We start from the raw sequence: 14,534 nt of genomic DNA on the forward strand, positions 1-14,534 counted from the left end.
TAGTTCACCGTGATCGTATAGTGGTTAGTACTCTGCGTTGTGGCCGCAGCAACCCCGGTTCGAATCCGGGTCACGGCATTGAAACACAATGTCACGGCATACGGGTCATGTTTTATCTGTAAAAGGCTGAACAAGTTGTGTTTGGTTTGTAGACGGTTGTCGTTGCTCTGAGTTTACATTTGGACGGGCACATTTCATTTGACAAGTTGTGTTTGCTCTGTAGACGGTTGTCGTTGCTTTATGTTTACATTTGGACAGGCATATTTCATTTGAACACTTAAGTGTCATAGGTTATTCTGTTTAAGTGCATATTTCTCTATTATGGTGTTTAAGAACAAATTTGTAGCTGATCGTAGTTTTTTATGGGGTACGTTTTCGATTTGATTTGTAATTTAGCCTAATTTCTTTGATTTGCTGTAGATTTCTATCTGCTTTCACATCTGGATTCTCCTTCCTGACATAAAAGTGTTGTATCTTAAAGAACCCAAACGAGGGAGCAACAGATGAAATTGATGGAAGAGTACTTCGAAAGCCCTGGTAGTTCACCGTGATCGTATAGTGGTTAGTACTCTGCGTTGTGGCCGCAGCAACCCCGGTTTGTATCTGGGTCACGGCATTGAAACACAATGTCACGGCATACGGGTCCTGTTTTATCTGTAAAAGGCGAAAAAAGTTGTGTTTGGTTTGTAGACGGTTGTCGTTACTCTGTTTTTACATTTTGACGGGCATATTTCATTTGCCAAGTTGTGTTGTTTTTTTTTACGTTGTCGTTGCTCTATGTTTACATTTGGACAGGCATATTTCATTTGAACACTTAAGTGTCACAGGTTATTCTGTTTAAGTGCATACTTCCTCTATTATGGTGTTTAAGAACAAATTTGTAGCTGATCGTAGTTTTTTATGGGATAAGTTTTCGATTTGATTTGTAATTTAGCCTAATTTTTTTTGATTTGCTGTAGATTTCTATCTGCTTTCACATCTGGATTCTCCTTCCTGACATAAAAGTGTTGTATCTTAAAGAACCCAAACGAGGGAGCAACAGATGAAATTGATGGGAGAGCACTTCGACAGCCCTGGTAGCTTGCCGTGATCGTATAGTGGTTAGTACTCTGCGTTGTGGCCGCAGCAACCCCGGTTCGAATCCGGGTCACGGCATTGAAACACAATGTCATGGCATACGGGTCATCTTTTATCTGTAAAATGCTAAACAAGTTGTGTTTGGTTTGTAGACGGTTGTCGTTGCTCTGAGTTTACATTTGGACGGGCACATTTCATTTGACAAGTTGTGTTTGCTCTGTAGACGGTTGTCGTTGCTTTATGTTTACATTTGGACAGGCATATTTCATTTGAACACTTAAGTGTCATAGGTTATTCTGTTTAAGTGCATATTTCTCTATTATGGTGTTTAAGAACAAATTTGTAGCTGATCGTAGTTTTTTATGGGGTACGTTTTCGATTTGATTTGTAATTTAGCCTAATTCCTTTGATTTGCTGTAGATTTCTATCTGCTTTCACATCTGGATTCTCCTTCCTGACATAAAAGTGTTGTATCTTAAAGAACCCAAACGAGGGAGCAACAGATGAAATTGATGGGAGAGCACTTCGACAGCCCTGGTAGTTCGCCGTGATCGTATAGTGGTTAGTACTCTGCGTTGTGGCCGCAGCAACCCCGGTTCGAATCCGGGTCACGGCATTGAAACACAATTTCACGGCATACGGGTCATCGTTTATCTGTAAAAGGCTAAACAAGTTGTGTTTGGTTTGTAGACGGTTGTCGTTGCTCTGAGTTTACATTTGGACGGGCACATTTCATTTGACAAGTTGTGTTTGCTCTGTAGACGGTTGTCGTTGCTTTATGTTTACATTTGGACAGGCATATTTCATTTGAACACTTAAGTGTCATAGGTTATTCTGTTTAAGTGCATATTTCTCTATTATGGTGTTTAAGAACAAATTTGTAGCTGATCGTAGTTTTTTATGGGGTACGTTTTCGATTTGATCTGTAATTTAGCCTAATTTCTTTGATTTGCTGTGGATTTCTATCTGCTTTCACATCTGGATTCTCCTTCCTGACATAAAAGTGTTGTATCTTAAAGAACCCAAACGAGGGAGCAACAGATGAAATTGATGTGAGTTCACTTCGACAGCCCTGGTAGCTCGCAGTGATCGTATAGTGGTTAGTACTCTGCGTTGTGGCCGCAGCAACCCCGGTTCGAATCCGGGTCACGGCATTGAAACACAATGTCACGGCATACGGGTCATGTTTTATCTGTAAAAGGCTGAACAAGTTGTGTTTGGTTTGTAGACGGTTGTCGTTGCTCTGAGTTTACATTTGGACGGGCACATTTCATTTGACAAGTTGTGTTTGCTCTGTAGACGGTTGTCGTTGCTTTATGTTTACATTTGGACAGGCATATTTCATTTGAACACTTAAGTGTCATAGGTTATTCTGTTTAAGTGCATATTTCTCTATTATGGTGTTTAAGAACAAATTTGTAGCTGATCGTAGTTTTTTATGGGGTACGTTTTCGATTTGATTTGTAATTTAGCCTAATTTCTTTGATTTGCTGTAGATTTCTATCTGCTTTCACATCTGGATTCTCCTTCCTGACATAAAAGTGTTGTATCTTAAAGAACCCAAACGAGGGAGCAACAGATGAAATTGATGGAAGAGTACATCGAAAGCCCTGGTAGTTCACCGTGATCGTATAGTGGTTAGTACTCTGCGTTGTGGCCGCAGCAACCCCGGTTCGAATCCGGGTCACGGCATTGAAACACAATGTCACGGCATACGGGTCATGTTTTATCTGTAAAAGGCTGAACAAGTTGTGTTTGGTTTGTAGACGGTTGTCGTTGCTCTGAGTTTACATTTGGACGGGCACATTTCATTTGACAAGTTGTGTTTGCTCTGTAGACGGTTGTCGTTGCTTTATGTTTACATTTGGACAGGCATATTTCATTTGAACACTTAAGTGTCATAGGTTATTCTGTTTAAGTGCATATTTCTCTATTATGGTGTTTAAGAACAAATTTGTAGCTGATCGTAGTTTTTTATGGGGTACGTTTTCGATTTGATTTGTAATTTAGCCTAATTTCTTTGATTTGCTGTAGATTTCTATCTGCTTTCACATCTGGATTCTCCTTCCTGACATAAAAGTGTTGTATCTTAAAGAACCCAAACGAGGGAGCAACAGATGAAATTGATGGAAGAGTACTTCGAAAGCCCTGGTAGTTCACCGTGATCGTATAGTGGTTAGTACTCTGCGTTGTGGCCGCAGCAACCCCGGTTTGTATCTGGGTCACGGCATTGAAACACAATGTCACGGCATACGGGTCCTGTTTTATCTGTAAAAGGCGAAAAAAGTTGTGTTTGGTTTGTAGACGGTTGTCGTTACTCTGTTTTTACATTTTTACGGGCATATTTCATTTGCCAAGTTGTGTTGTTTTTTTTTACGTTGTCGTTGCTCTATGTTTACATTTGGACAGGCATATTTCATTTGAACACTTAAGTGTCACAGGTTATTCTGTTTAAGTGCATACTTCCTCTATTATGGTGTTTAAGAACAAATTTGTAGCTGATCGTAGTTTTTTATGGGATAAGTTTTCGATTTGATTTGTAATTTAGCCTAATTTTTTTTGATTTGCTGTAGATTTCTATCTGCTTTCACATCTGGATTCTCCTTCCTGACATAAAAGTGTTGTATCTTAAAGAACCCAAACGAGGGAGCAACAGATGAAATTGATGGGAGAGCACTTCGACAGCCCTGGTAGCTTGCCGTGATCGTATAGTGGTTAGTACTCTGCGTTGTGGCCGCAGCAACCCCGGTTCGAATCCGGGTCACGGCATTGAAACACAATGTCATGGCATACGGGTCATCTTTTATCTGTAAAATGCTAAACAAGTTGTGTTTGGTTTGTAGACGGTTGTCGTTGCTCTGAGTTTACATTTGGACGGGCACATTTCATTTGACAAGTTGTGTTTGCTCTGTAGACGGTTGTCGTTGCTTTATGTTTACATTTGGACAGGCATATTTCATTTGAACACTTAAGTGTCATAGGTTATTCTGTTTAAGTGCATATTTCTCTATTATGGTGTTTAAGAACAAATTTGTAGCTGATCGTAGTTTTTTATGGGGTACGTTTTCGATTTGATTTGTAATTTAGCCTAATTCCTTTGATTTGCTGTAGATTTCTATCTGCTTTCACATCTGGATTCTCCTTCCTGACATAAAAGTGTTGTATCTTAAAGAACCCAAACGAGGGAGCAACAGATGAAATTGATGGGAGAGCACTTCGACAGCCCTGGTAGTTCGCCGTGATCGTATAGTGGTTAGTACTCTGCGTTGTGGCCGCAGCAACCCCGGTTCGAATCCGGGTCACGGCATTGAAACACAATTTCACGGCATACGGGTCATCGTTTATCTGTAAAAGGCTAAACAAGTTGTGTTTGGTTTGTAGACGGTTGTCGTTGCTCTGAGTTTACATTTGGACGGGCACATTTCATTTGACAAGTTGTGTTTGCTCTGTAGACGGTTGTCGTTGCTTTATGTTTACATTTGGACAGGCATATTTCATTTGAACACTTAAGTGTCATAGGTTATTCTGTTTAAGTGCATATTTCTCTATTATGGTGTTTAAGAACAAATTTGTAGCTGATCGTAGTTTTTTATGGGGTACGTTTTCGATTTGATCTGTAATTTAGCCTAATTTCTTTGATTTGCTGTGGATTTCTATCTGCTTTCACATCTGGATTCTCCTTCCTGACATAAAAGTGTTGTATCTTAAAGAACCCAAACGAGGGAGCAACAGATGAAATTGATGTGAGTTCACTTCGACAGCCCTGGTAGCTCGCCGTGATCGTATAGTGGTTAGTACTCTGCGTTGTGGCCGCAGCAACCCCGGTTCGAATCCGGGTCACGGCATTGAAACACAATGTCACGGCATACGGGTCATGTTTTATCTGTAAAAGGCTGAACAAGTTGTGTTTGGTTTGTAGACGGTTGTCGTTGCTCTGAGTTTACATTTGGACGGGCACATTTCATTTGACAAGTTGTGTTTGCTCTGTAGACGGTTGTCGTTGCTTTATGTTTACATTTGGACAGGCATATTTCATTTGAACACTTAAGTGTCATAGGTTATTCTGTTTAAGTGCATATTTCTCTATTATGGTGTTTAAGAACAAATTTGTAGCTGATCGTAGTTTTTTATGGGGTACGTTTTCGATTTGATTTGTAATTTAGCCTAATTTCTTTGATTTGCTGTAGATTTCTATCTGCTTTCACATCTGGATTCTCCTTCCTGACATAAAAGTGTTGTATCTTAAAGAACCCAAACGAGGGAGCAACAGATGAAATTGATGGAAGAGTACTTCGAAAGCCCTGGTAGTTCACCGTGATCGTATAGTGGTTAGTACTCTGCGTTGTGGCCGCAGCAACCCCGGTTCGAATCCGGGTCACGGCATTGAAACACAATGTCACGGCATACGGGTCATGTTTTATCTGTAAAAGGCTGAACAAGTTGTGTTTGGTTTGTAGACGGTTGTCGTTGCTCTGAGTTTACATTTGGACGGGCACATTTCATTTGACAAGTTGTGTTTGCTCTGTAGACGGTTGTCGTTGCTTTATGTTTACATTTGGACAGGCATATTTCATTTGAACACTTAAGTGTCATAGGTTATTCTGTTTAAGTGCATATTTCTCTATTATGGTGTTTAAGAACAAATTTGTAGCTGATCGTAGTTTTTTATGGGGTACGTTTTCGATTTGATTTGTAATTTAGCCTAATTCCTTTGATTTGCTGTAGATTTCTATCTGCTTTCACATCTGGATTCTCCTTCCTGACATAAAAGTGTTGTATCTTAAAGAACCCAAACGAGGGAGCAACAGATGAAATTGATGGGAGAGCACTTCGACAGCCCTGGTAGTTCGCCGTGATCGTATAGTGGTTAGTACTCTGCGTTGTGGCCGCAGCAACCCCGGTTCGAATCCGGGTCACGGCATTGAAACACAATTTCACGGCATACGGGTCATCGTTTATCTGTAAAAGGCTAAACAAGTTGTGTTTGGTTTGTAGACGGTTGTCGTTGCTCTGAGTTTACATTTGGACGGGCACATTTCATTTGACAAGTTGTGTTTGCTCTGTAGACGGTTGTCGTTGCTTTATGTTTACATTTGGACAGGCATATTTCATTTGAACACTTAAGTGTCATAGGTTATTCTGTTTAAGTGCATATTTCTCTATTATGGTGTTTAAGAACAAATTTGTAGCTGATCTTAGTTTTTTATGGGGTACGTTTTCGATTTGATCTGTAATTTAGCCTAATTTCTTTGATTTGCTGTGGATTTCTATCTGCTTTCACATCTGGATTCTCCTTCCTGACATAAAAGTGTTGTATCTTAAAGAACCCAAACGAGGGAGCAACAGATGAAATTGATGTGAGTTCACTTCGACAGCCCTGGTAGCTCGCCGTGATCGTATAGTGGTTAGTACTCTGCGTTGTGGCCGCAGCAACCCCGGTTCGAATCCGGGTCACGGCATTGAAACACAATGTCACGGCATACGGGTCATGTTTTATCTGTAAAAGGCTGAACAAGTTGTGTTTGGTTTGTAGACGGTTGTCGTTGCTCTGAGTTTACATTTGGACGGGCACATTTCATTTGACAAGTTGTGTTTGCTCTGTAGACGGTTGTCGTTGCTTTATGTTTACATTTGGACAGGCATATTTCATTTGAACACTTAAGTGTCATAGGTTATTCTGTTTAAGTGCATATTTCTCTATTATGGTGTTTAAGAACAAATTTGTAGCTGATCGTAGTTTTTTATGGGGTACGTTTTCGATTTGATTTGTAATTTAGCCTAATTTCTTTGATTTGCTGTAGATTTCTATCTGCTTTCACATCTGGATTCTCCTTCCTGACATAAAAGTGTTGTATCTTAAAGAACCCAAACGAGGGAGCAACAGATGAAATTGATGGAAGAGTACTTCGAAAGCCCTGGTAGTTCACCGTGATCGTATAGTGGTTAGTACTCTGCGTTGTGGCCGCAGCAACCCCGGTTCGAATCCGGGTCACGGCATTGAAACACAATGTCACGGCATACGGGTCATGTTTTATCTGTAAAAGGCTGAACAAGTTGTGTTTGGTTTGTAGACGGTTGTCGTTGCTCTGAGTTTACATTTGGACGGGCACATTTCATTTGACAAGTTGTGTTTGCTCTGTAGACGGTTGTCGTTGCTTTATGTTTACATTTGGACAGGCATATTTCATTTGAACACTTAAGTGTCATAGGTTATTCTGTTTAAGTGCATATTTCTCTATTATGGTGTTTAAGAACAAATTTGTAGCTGATCGTAGTTTTTTATGGGGTACGTTTTCGATTTGATTTGTAATTTAGCCTAATTTCTTTGATTTGCTGTAGATTTCTATCTGCTTTCACATCTGGATTCTCCTTCCTGACATAAAAGTGTTGTATCTTAAAGAACCCAAACGAGGGAGCAACAGATGAAATTGATGGAAGAGTACTTCGAAAGCCCTGGTAGTTCACCGTGATCGTATAGTGGTTAGTACTCTGCGTTGTGGCCGCAGCAACCCCGGTTTGTATCTGGGTCACGGCATTGAAACACAATGTCACGGCATACGGGTCCTGTTTTATCTGTAAAAGGCGAAAAAAGTTGTGTTTGGTTTGTAGACGGTTGTCGTTACTCTGTTTTTACATTTTTACGGGCATATTTCATTTGCCAAGTTGTGTTGTTTTTTTTTACGTTGTCGTTGCTCTATGTTTACATTTGGACAGGCATATTTCATTTGAACACTTAAGTGTCACAGGTTATTCTGTTTAAGTGCATACTTCCTCTATTATGGTGTTTAAGAACAAATTTGTAGCTGATCGTAGTTTTTTATGGGATAAGTTTTCGATTTGATTTGTAATTTAGCCTAATTTTTTTTGATTTGCTGTAGATTTCTATCTGCTTTCACATCTGGATTCTCCTTCCTGACATAAAAGTGTTGTATCTTAAAGAACCCAAACGAGGGAGCAACAGATGAAATTGATGGGAGAGCACTTCGACAGCCCTGGTAGCTTGCCGTGATCGTATAGTGGTTAGTACTCTGCGTTGTGGCCGCAGCAACCCCGGTTCGAATCCGGGTCACGGCATTGAAACACAATTTCACGGCATACGGGTCATCGTTTATCTGTAAAAGGCTAAACAAGTTGTGTTTGGTTTGTAGACGGTTGTCGTTGCTCTGAGTTTACATTTGGACGGGCACATTTCATTTGACAAGTTGTGTTTGCTCTGTAGACGGTTGTCGTTGCTTTATGTTTACATTTGGACAGGCATATTTCATTTGAACACTTAAGTGTCATAGGTTATTCTGTTTAAGTGCATATTTCTCTATTATGGTGTTTAAGAACAAATTTGTAGCTGATCGTAGTTTTTTATGGGGTACGTTTTCGATTTGATCTGTAATTTAGCCTAATTTCTTTGATTTGCTGTGGATTTCTATCTGCTTTCACATCTGGATTCTCCTTCCTGACATAAAAGTGTTGTATCTTAAAGAACCCAAACGAGGGAGCAACAGATGAAATTGATGTGAGTTCACTTCGACAGCCCTGGTAGCTCGCCGTGATCGTATAGTGGTTAGTACTCTGCGTTGTGGCCGCAGCAACCCCGGTTCGAATCCGGGTCACGGCATTGAAACACAATGTCACGGCATACGGGTCATGTTTTATCTGTAAAAGGCTGAACAAGTTGTGTTTGGTTTGTAGACGGTTGTCGTTGCTCTGAGTTTACATTTGGACGGGCACATTTCATTTGACAAGTTGTGTTTGCTCTGTAGACGGTTGTCGTTGCTTTATGTTTACATTTGGACAGGCATATTTCATTTGAACACTTAAGTGTCATAGGTTATTCTGTTTAAGTGCATATTTCTCTATTATGGTGTTTAAGAACAAATTTGTAGCTGATCGTAGTTTTTTATGGGGTACGTTTTCGATTTGATTTGTAATTTAGCCTAATTTCTTTGATTTGCTGTAGATTTCTATCTGCTTTCACATCTGGATTCTCCTTCCTGACATAAAAGTGTTGTATCTTAAAGAACCCAAACGAGGGAGCAACAGATGAAATTGATGGAAGAGTACTTCGAAAGCCCTGGTAGTTCACCGTGATCGTATAGTGGTTAGTACTCTGCGTTGTGGCCGCAGCAACCCCGGTTTGTATCTGGGTCACGGCATTGAAACACAATGTCACGGCATACGGGTCCTGTTTTATCTGTAAAAGGCGAAAAAAGTTGTGTTTGGTTTGTAGACGGTTGTCGTTACTCTGTTTTTACATTTTTACGGGCATATTTCATTTGCCAAGTTGTGTTGTTTTTTTTTACGTTGTCGTTGCTCTATGTTTACATTTGGACAGGCATATTTCATTTGAACACTTAAGTGTCACAGGTTATTCTGTTTAAGTGCATACTTCCTCTATTATGGTGTTTAAGAACAAATTTGTAGCTGATCGTAGTTTTTTATGGGATAAGTTTTCGATTTGATTTGTAATTTAGCCTAATTTTTTTTGATTTGCTGTAGATTTCTATCTGCTTTCACATCTGGATTCTCCTTCCTGACATAAAAGTGTTGTATCTTAAAGAACCCAAACGAGGGAGCAACAGATGAAATTGATGGGAGAGCACTTCGACAGCCCTGGTAGCTTGCCGTGATCGTATAGTGGTTAGTACTCTGCGTTGTGGCCGCAGCAACCCCGGTTCGAATCCGGGTCACGGCATTGAAACACAATGTCATGGCATACGGGTCATCTTTTATCTGTAAAATGCTAAACAAGTTGTGTTTGGTTTGTAGACGGTTGTCGTTGCTCTGAGTTTACATTTGGACGGGCACATTTCATTTGACAAGTTGTGTTTGCTCTGTAGACGGTTGTCGTTGCTTTATGTTTACATTTGGACAGGCATATTTCATTTGAACACTTAAGTGTCATAGGTTATTCTGTTTAAGTGCATATTTCTCTATTATGGTGTTTAAGAACAAATTTGTAGCTGATCGTAGTTTTTTATGGGGTACGTTTTCGATTTGATTTGTAATTTAGCCTAATTCCTTTGATTTGCTGTAGATTTCTATCTGCTTTCACATCTGGATTCTCCTTCCTGACATAAAAGTGTTGTATCTTAAAGAACCCAAACGAGGGAGCAACAGATGCAATTGATGGGAGAGCACTTCGACAGCCCTGGTAGTTCGCCGTGATCGTATAGTGGTTAGTACTCTGCGTTGTGGCCGCAGCAACCCCGGTTCGAATCCGGGTCACGGCATTGAAACACAATGTCACGGCATACGGGTCATCGTTTATCTGTAAAAGGCTAAACAAGTTGTGTTTGGTTTGTAGACGGTTGTCGTTGCTCTGAGTTTACATTTGGACGGGCACATTTCATTTGACAAGTTGTGTTTGCTCTGTAGACGGTTGTCGTTGCTTTATGTTTACATTTGGACAGGCATATTTCATTTGAACACTTAAGTGTCATAGGTTATTCTGTTTAAGTGCATATTTCTCTATTATGGTGTTTAAGAACAAATTTGTAGCTGATCGTAGTTTTTTATGGGGTACGTTTTCGATTTGATTTGTAATTTAGCCTAATTTCTTTGATTTGCTGTAGATTTCTATCTGCTTTCACATCTGGATTCTCCTTCCTGACATAAAAGTGTTGTATCTTAAAGAACCCAAACGAGGGAGCAACAGATGAAATTGATGGAAGAGTACTTCGAAAGCCCTGGTAGTTCACCGTGATCGTATAGTGGTTAGTACTCTGCGTTGTGGCCGCAGCAACCCCGGTTTGTATCTGGGTCACGGCATTGAAACACAATGTCACGGCATACGGGTCCTGTTTTATCTGTAAAAGGCGAAAAAAGTTGTGTTTGGTTTGTAGACGGTTGTCGTTACTCTGTTTTTACATTTTGACGGGCATATTTCATTTGCCAAGTTGTGTTGTTTTTTTTTACGTTGTCGTTGCTCTATGTTTACATTTGGACAGGCATATTTCATTTGAACACTTAAGTGTCACAGGTTATTCTGTTTAAGTGCATACTTCCTCTATTATGGTGTTTAAGAACAAATTTGTAGCTGATCGTAGTTTTTTATGGGATAAGTTTTCGATTTGATTTGTAATTTAGCCTAATTTTTTTTGATTTGCTGTAGATTTCTATCTGCTTTCACATCTGGATTCTCCTTCCTGACATAAAAGTGTTGTATCTTAAAGAACCCAAACGAGGGAGCAACAGATGAAATTGATGGGAGAGCACTTCGACAGCCCTGGTAGCTTGCCGTGATCGTATAGTGGTTAGTACTCTGCGTTGTGGCCGCAGCAACCCCGGTTCGAATCCGGGTCACGGCATTGAAACACAATGTCATGGCATACGGGTCATCTTTTATCTGTAAAATGCTAAACAAGTTGTGTTTGGTTTGTAGACGGTTGTCGTTGCTCTGAGTTTACATTTGGACGGGCACATTTCATTTGACAAGTTGTGTTTGCTCTGTAGACGGTTGTCGTTGCTTTATGTTTACATTTGGACAGGCATATTTCATTTGAACACTTAAGTGTCATAGGTTATTCTGTTTAAGTGCATATTTCTCTATTATGGTGTTTAAGAACAAATTTGTAGCTGATCGTAGTTTTTTATGGGGTACGTTTTCGATTTGATTTGTAATTTAGCCTAATTCCTTTGATTTGCTGTAGATTTCTATCTGCTTTCACATCTGGATTCTCCTTCCTGACATAAAAGTGTTGTATCTTAAAGAACCCAAACGAGGGAGCAACAGATGCAATTGATGGGAGAGCACTTCGACAGCCCTGGTAGTTCGCCGTGATCGTATAGTGGTTAGTACTCTGCGTTGTGGCCGCAGCAACCCCGGTTCGAATCCGGGTCACGGCATTGAAACACAATGTCACGGCATACGGGTCATCGTTTATCTGTAAAAGGCTAAACAAGTTGTGTTTGGTTTGTAGACGGTTGTCGTTGCTCTGAGTTTACATTTGGACGGGCACATTTCATTTGACAAGTTGTGTTTGCTCTGTAGACGGTTGTCGTTGCTTTATGTTTACATTTGGACAGGCATATTTCATTTGAACACTTAAGTGTCATAGGTTATTCTGTTTAAGTGCATAATTCTCTATTATGGTGTTTAAGAACAAATTTGTAGCTGATCGTAGTTTTTTATGGGGTACGTTTTCGATTTGATTTGTAATTTAGCCTAATTCCTTTGATTTGCTGTAGATTTCTATCTGCTTTCACATCTGGATTCTCCTTCCTGACATAAAAGTGTTGTATCTTAAAGAACCCAAACGAGGGAGCAACAGATGAAATTGATGGGAGAGCACTTCGACAGCCCTGGTAGTTCGCCGTGATCGTATAGTGGTTAGTACTCTGCGTTGTGGCCGCAGCAACCCCGGTTCGAATCCGGGTCACGGCATTGAAACACAATTTCACGGCATACGGGTCATCGTTTATCTGTAAAAGGCTAAACAAGTTGTGTTTGGTTTGTAGACGGTTGTCGTTGCTCTGAGTTTACATTTGGACGGGCACATTTCATTTGACAAGTTGTGTTTGCTCTGTAGACGGTTGTCGTTGCTTTATGTTTACATTTGGACAGGCATATTTCATTTGAACACTTAAGTGTCATAGGTTATTCTGTTTAAGTGCATATTTCTCTATTATGGTGTTTAAGAACAAATTTGTAGCTGATCGTAGTTTTTTATGGGGTACGTTTTCGATTTGATCTGTAATTTAGCCTAATTTCTTTGATTTGCTGTGGATTTCTATCTGCTTTCACATCTGGATTCTCCTTCCTGACATAAAAGTGTTGTATCTTAAAGAACCCAAACGAGGGAGCAACAGATGAAATTGATGTGAGTTCACTTCGACAGCCCTGGTAGCTCGCCGTGATCGTATAGTGGTTAGTACTCTGCGTTGTGCAGCAACCCCGGTTCGAATCCGGGTCACGGCATTGAAACACAATGTCACGGCATACGGGTCATGTTTTATCTGTAAAAGGCTGAACAAGTTGTGTTTGGTTTGTAGACGGTTGTCGTTGCTCTGAGTTTACATTTGGACGGGCACATTTCATTTGACAAGTTGTGTTTGCTCTGTAGACGGTTGTCGTTGCTTTATGTTTACATTTGGACAGGCATATTTCATTTGAACACTTAAGTGTCATAGGTTATTCTGTTTAAGTGCATATTTCTCTATTATGGTGTTTAAGAACAAATTTGTAGCTGATCGTAGTTTTTTATGGGGTACGTTTTCGATTTGATTTGTAATTTAGCCTAATTTCTTTGATTTGCTGTAGATTTCTATCTGCTTTCACATCTGGATTCTCCTTCCTGACATAAAAGTGTTGTATCTTAAAGAACCCAAACGAGGGAGCAACAGATGAAATTGATGGAAGAGTACTTCGAAAGCCCTGGTAGTTCACCGTGATCGTATAGTGGTTAGTACTCTGCGTTGTGGCCGCAGCAACCCCGGTTCGAATCCGGGTCACGGCATTGAAACACAATGTCACGGCATACGGGTCATGTTTTATCTGTAAAAGGCTGAACAAGTTGTGTTTGGTTTGTAGACGGTTGTCGTTGCTCTGAGTTTACATTTGGACGGGCACATTTCATTTGACAAGTTATGTTTGCTCTGTAGACGGTTGTCGTTGCTTTATGTTTACATTTGGACAGGCATATTTCATTTGAACACTTAAGTGTCATAGGTTATTCTGTTTAAGTGCATATTTCTCTATTATGGTGTTTAAGAACAAATTTGTAGCTGATCGTAGTTTTTTATGGGGTACGTTTTCGATTTGATTTGTAATTTAGCCTAATTTCTTTGATTTGCTGTAGATTTCTATCTGCTTTCACATCTGGATTCTCCTTCCTGACATAAAAGTGTTGTATCTTAAAGAACCCAAACGAGGGAGCAACAGATGAAATTGATGGAAGAGTACTTCGAAAGCCCTGGTAGTTCACCGTGATCGTATAGTGGTTAGTACTCTGCGTTGTGGCCGCAGCAACCCCGGTTTGTATCTGGGTCACGGCATTGAAACACAATGTCACGGCATACGGGTCCTGTTTTATCTGTAAAAGGCGAAAAAAGTTGTGTTTGGTTTGTAGACGGTTGTCGTTACTCTGTTTTTACATTTTGACGGGCATATTTCATTTGCCAAGTTGTGTTGTTTTTTTTTACGTTGTCGTTGCTCTATGTTTACATTTGGACAGGCATATTTCATTTGAACACTTAAGTGTCACAGGTTATTCTGTTTAAGTGCATACTTCCTCTATTATGGTGTTTAAGAACAAATTTGTAGCTGATCGTAGTTTTTTATGGGATAAGTTTTCGATTTGATTTGTAATTTAGCCTAATTTTTTTTGATTTGCTGTAGATTTCTATCTGCTTTCACATCTGGATTCTCCTTCCTGACATAAAAGTGTTGTATCTTAAAGAACCCAAACGAGGGAGCAACAGATGAAATTGATGGGAGAGCACTTCGACAGCCCTGGTAGCTT

At 39.9% G+C, this 14,534-nt stretch overlaps 14 non-coding genes across 14 annotated transcripts; all 14 read left to right on the top strand.

The window, feature by feature from the left end:
• The first annotated feature begins 1,083 nt into the window (after window positions 1-1,083).
• On the top strand, window positions 1,084-1,155 carry trnah-gug (transfer RNA histidin (anticodon GUG)). Its single transcript has one exon. It is a non-coding gene; the product is annotated as a tRNA-His (tRNA).
• A 466-nt stretch (window positions 1,156-1,621) lies between these two features.
• trnah-gug (transfer RNA histidin (anticodon GUG)) lies at window positions 1,622-1,693 on the top strand. Its single transcript has one exon. It is a non-coding gene; the product is annotated as a tRNA-His (tRNA).
• Window positions 1,694-3,774: 2,081 nt separating this feature from the next.
• On the top strand, window positions 3,775-3,846 carry trnah-gug (transfer RNA histidin (anticodon GUG)). The gene has a single exon. It is a non-coding gene; the product is annotated as a tRNA-His (tRNA).
• Window positions 3,847-4,312: 466 nt separating this feature from the next.
• Window positions 4,313-4,384, top strand: trnah-gug (transfer RNA histidin (anticodon GUG)). The gene has a single exon. It is a non-coding gene; the product is annotated as a tRNA-His (tRNA).
• A 466-nt stretch (window positions 4,385-4,850) lies between these two features.
• trnah-gug (transfer RNA histidin (anticodon GUG)) lies at window positions 4,851-4,922 on the top strand. The gene has a single exon. It is a non-coding gene; the product is annotated as a tRNA-His (tRNA).
• Window positions 4,923-5,926: 1,004 nt separating this feature from the next.
• trnah-gug (transfer RNA histidin (anticodon GUG)) lies at window positions 5,927-5,998 on the top strand. Its single transcript has one exon. It is a non-coding gene; the product is annotated as a tRNA-His (tRNA).
• Window positions 5,999-6,464: 466 nt separating this feature from the next.
• trnah-gug (transfer RNA histidin (anticodon GUG)) lies at window positions 6,465-6,536 on the top strand. Its single transcript has one exon. It is a non-coding gene; the product is annotated as a tRNA-His (tRNA).
• Window positions 6,537-8,079: 1,543 nt separating this feature from the next.
• On the top strand, window positions 8,080-8,151 carry trnah-gug (transfer RNA histidin (anticodon GUG)). The gene has a single exon. It is a non-coding gene; the product is annotated as a tRNA-His (tRNA).
• Window positions 8,152-8,617: 466 nt separating this feature from the next.
• trnah-gug (transfer RNA histidin (anticodon GUG)) lies at window positions 8,618-8,689 on the top strand. The gene has a single exon. It is a non-coding gene; the product is annotated as a tRNA-His (tRNA).
• A 1,005-nt stretch (window positions 8,690-9,694) lies between these two features.
• On the top strand, window positions 9,695-9,766 carry trnah-gug (transfer RNA histidin (anticodon GUG)). The gene has a single exon. It is a non-coding gene; the product is annotated as a tRNA-His (tRNA).
• A 466-nt stretch (window positions 9,767-10,232) lies between these two features.
• trnah-gug (transfer RNA histidin (anticodon GUG)) lies at window positions 10,233-10,304 on the top strand. The gene has a single exon. It is a non-coding gene; the product is annotated as a tRNA-His (tRNA).
• Window positions 10,305-11,309: 1,005 nt separating this feature from the next.
• Window positions 11,310-11,381, top strand: trnah-gug (transfer RNA histidin (anticodon GUG)). Its single transcript has one exon. It is a non-coding gene; the product is annotated as a tRNA-His (tRNA).
• Window positions 11,382-11,847: 466 nt separating this feature from the next.
• Window positions 11,848-11,919, top strand: trnah-gug (transfer RNA histidin (anticodon GUG)). Its single transcript has one exon. It is a non-coding gene; the product is annotated as a tRNA-His (tRNA).
• A 466-nt stretch (window positions 11,920-12,385) lies between these two features.
• Window positions 12,386-12,457, top strand: trnah-gug (transfer RNA histidin (anticodon GUG)). Its single transcript has one exon. It is a non-coding gene; the product is annotated as a tRNA-His (tRNA).
• The last annotated feature ends 2,077 nt before the right edge of the window (window positions 12,458-14,534 follow it).

This window comes from Gadus macrocephalus, chromosome 20 (assembly GCF_031168955.1).
Source record: "Gadus macrocephalus chromosome 20, ASM3116895v1".
Classification (NCBI taxonomy): domain Eukaryota; kingdom Metazoa; phylum Chordata; class Actinopteri; order Gadiformes; family Gadidae; genus Gadus; species Gadus macrocephalus.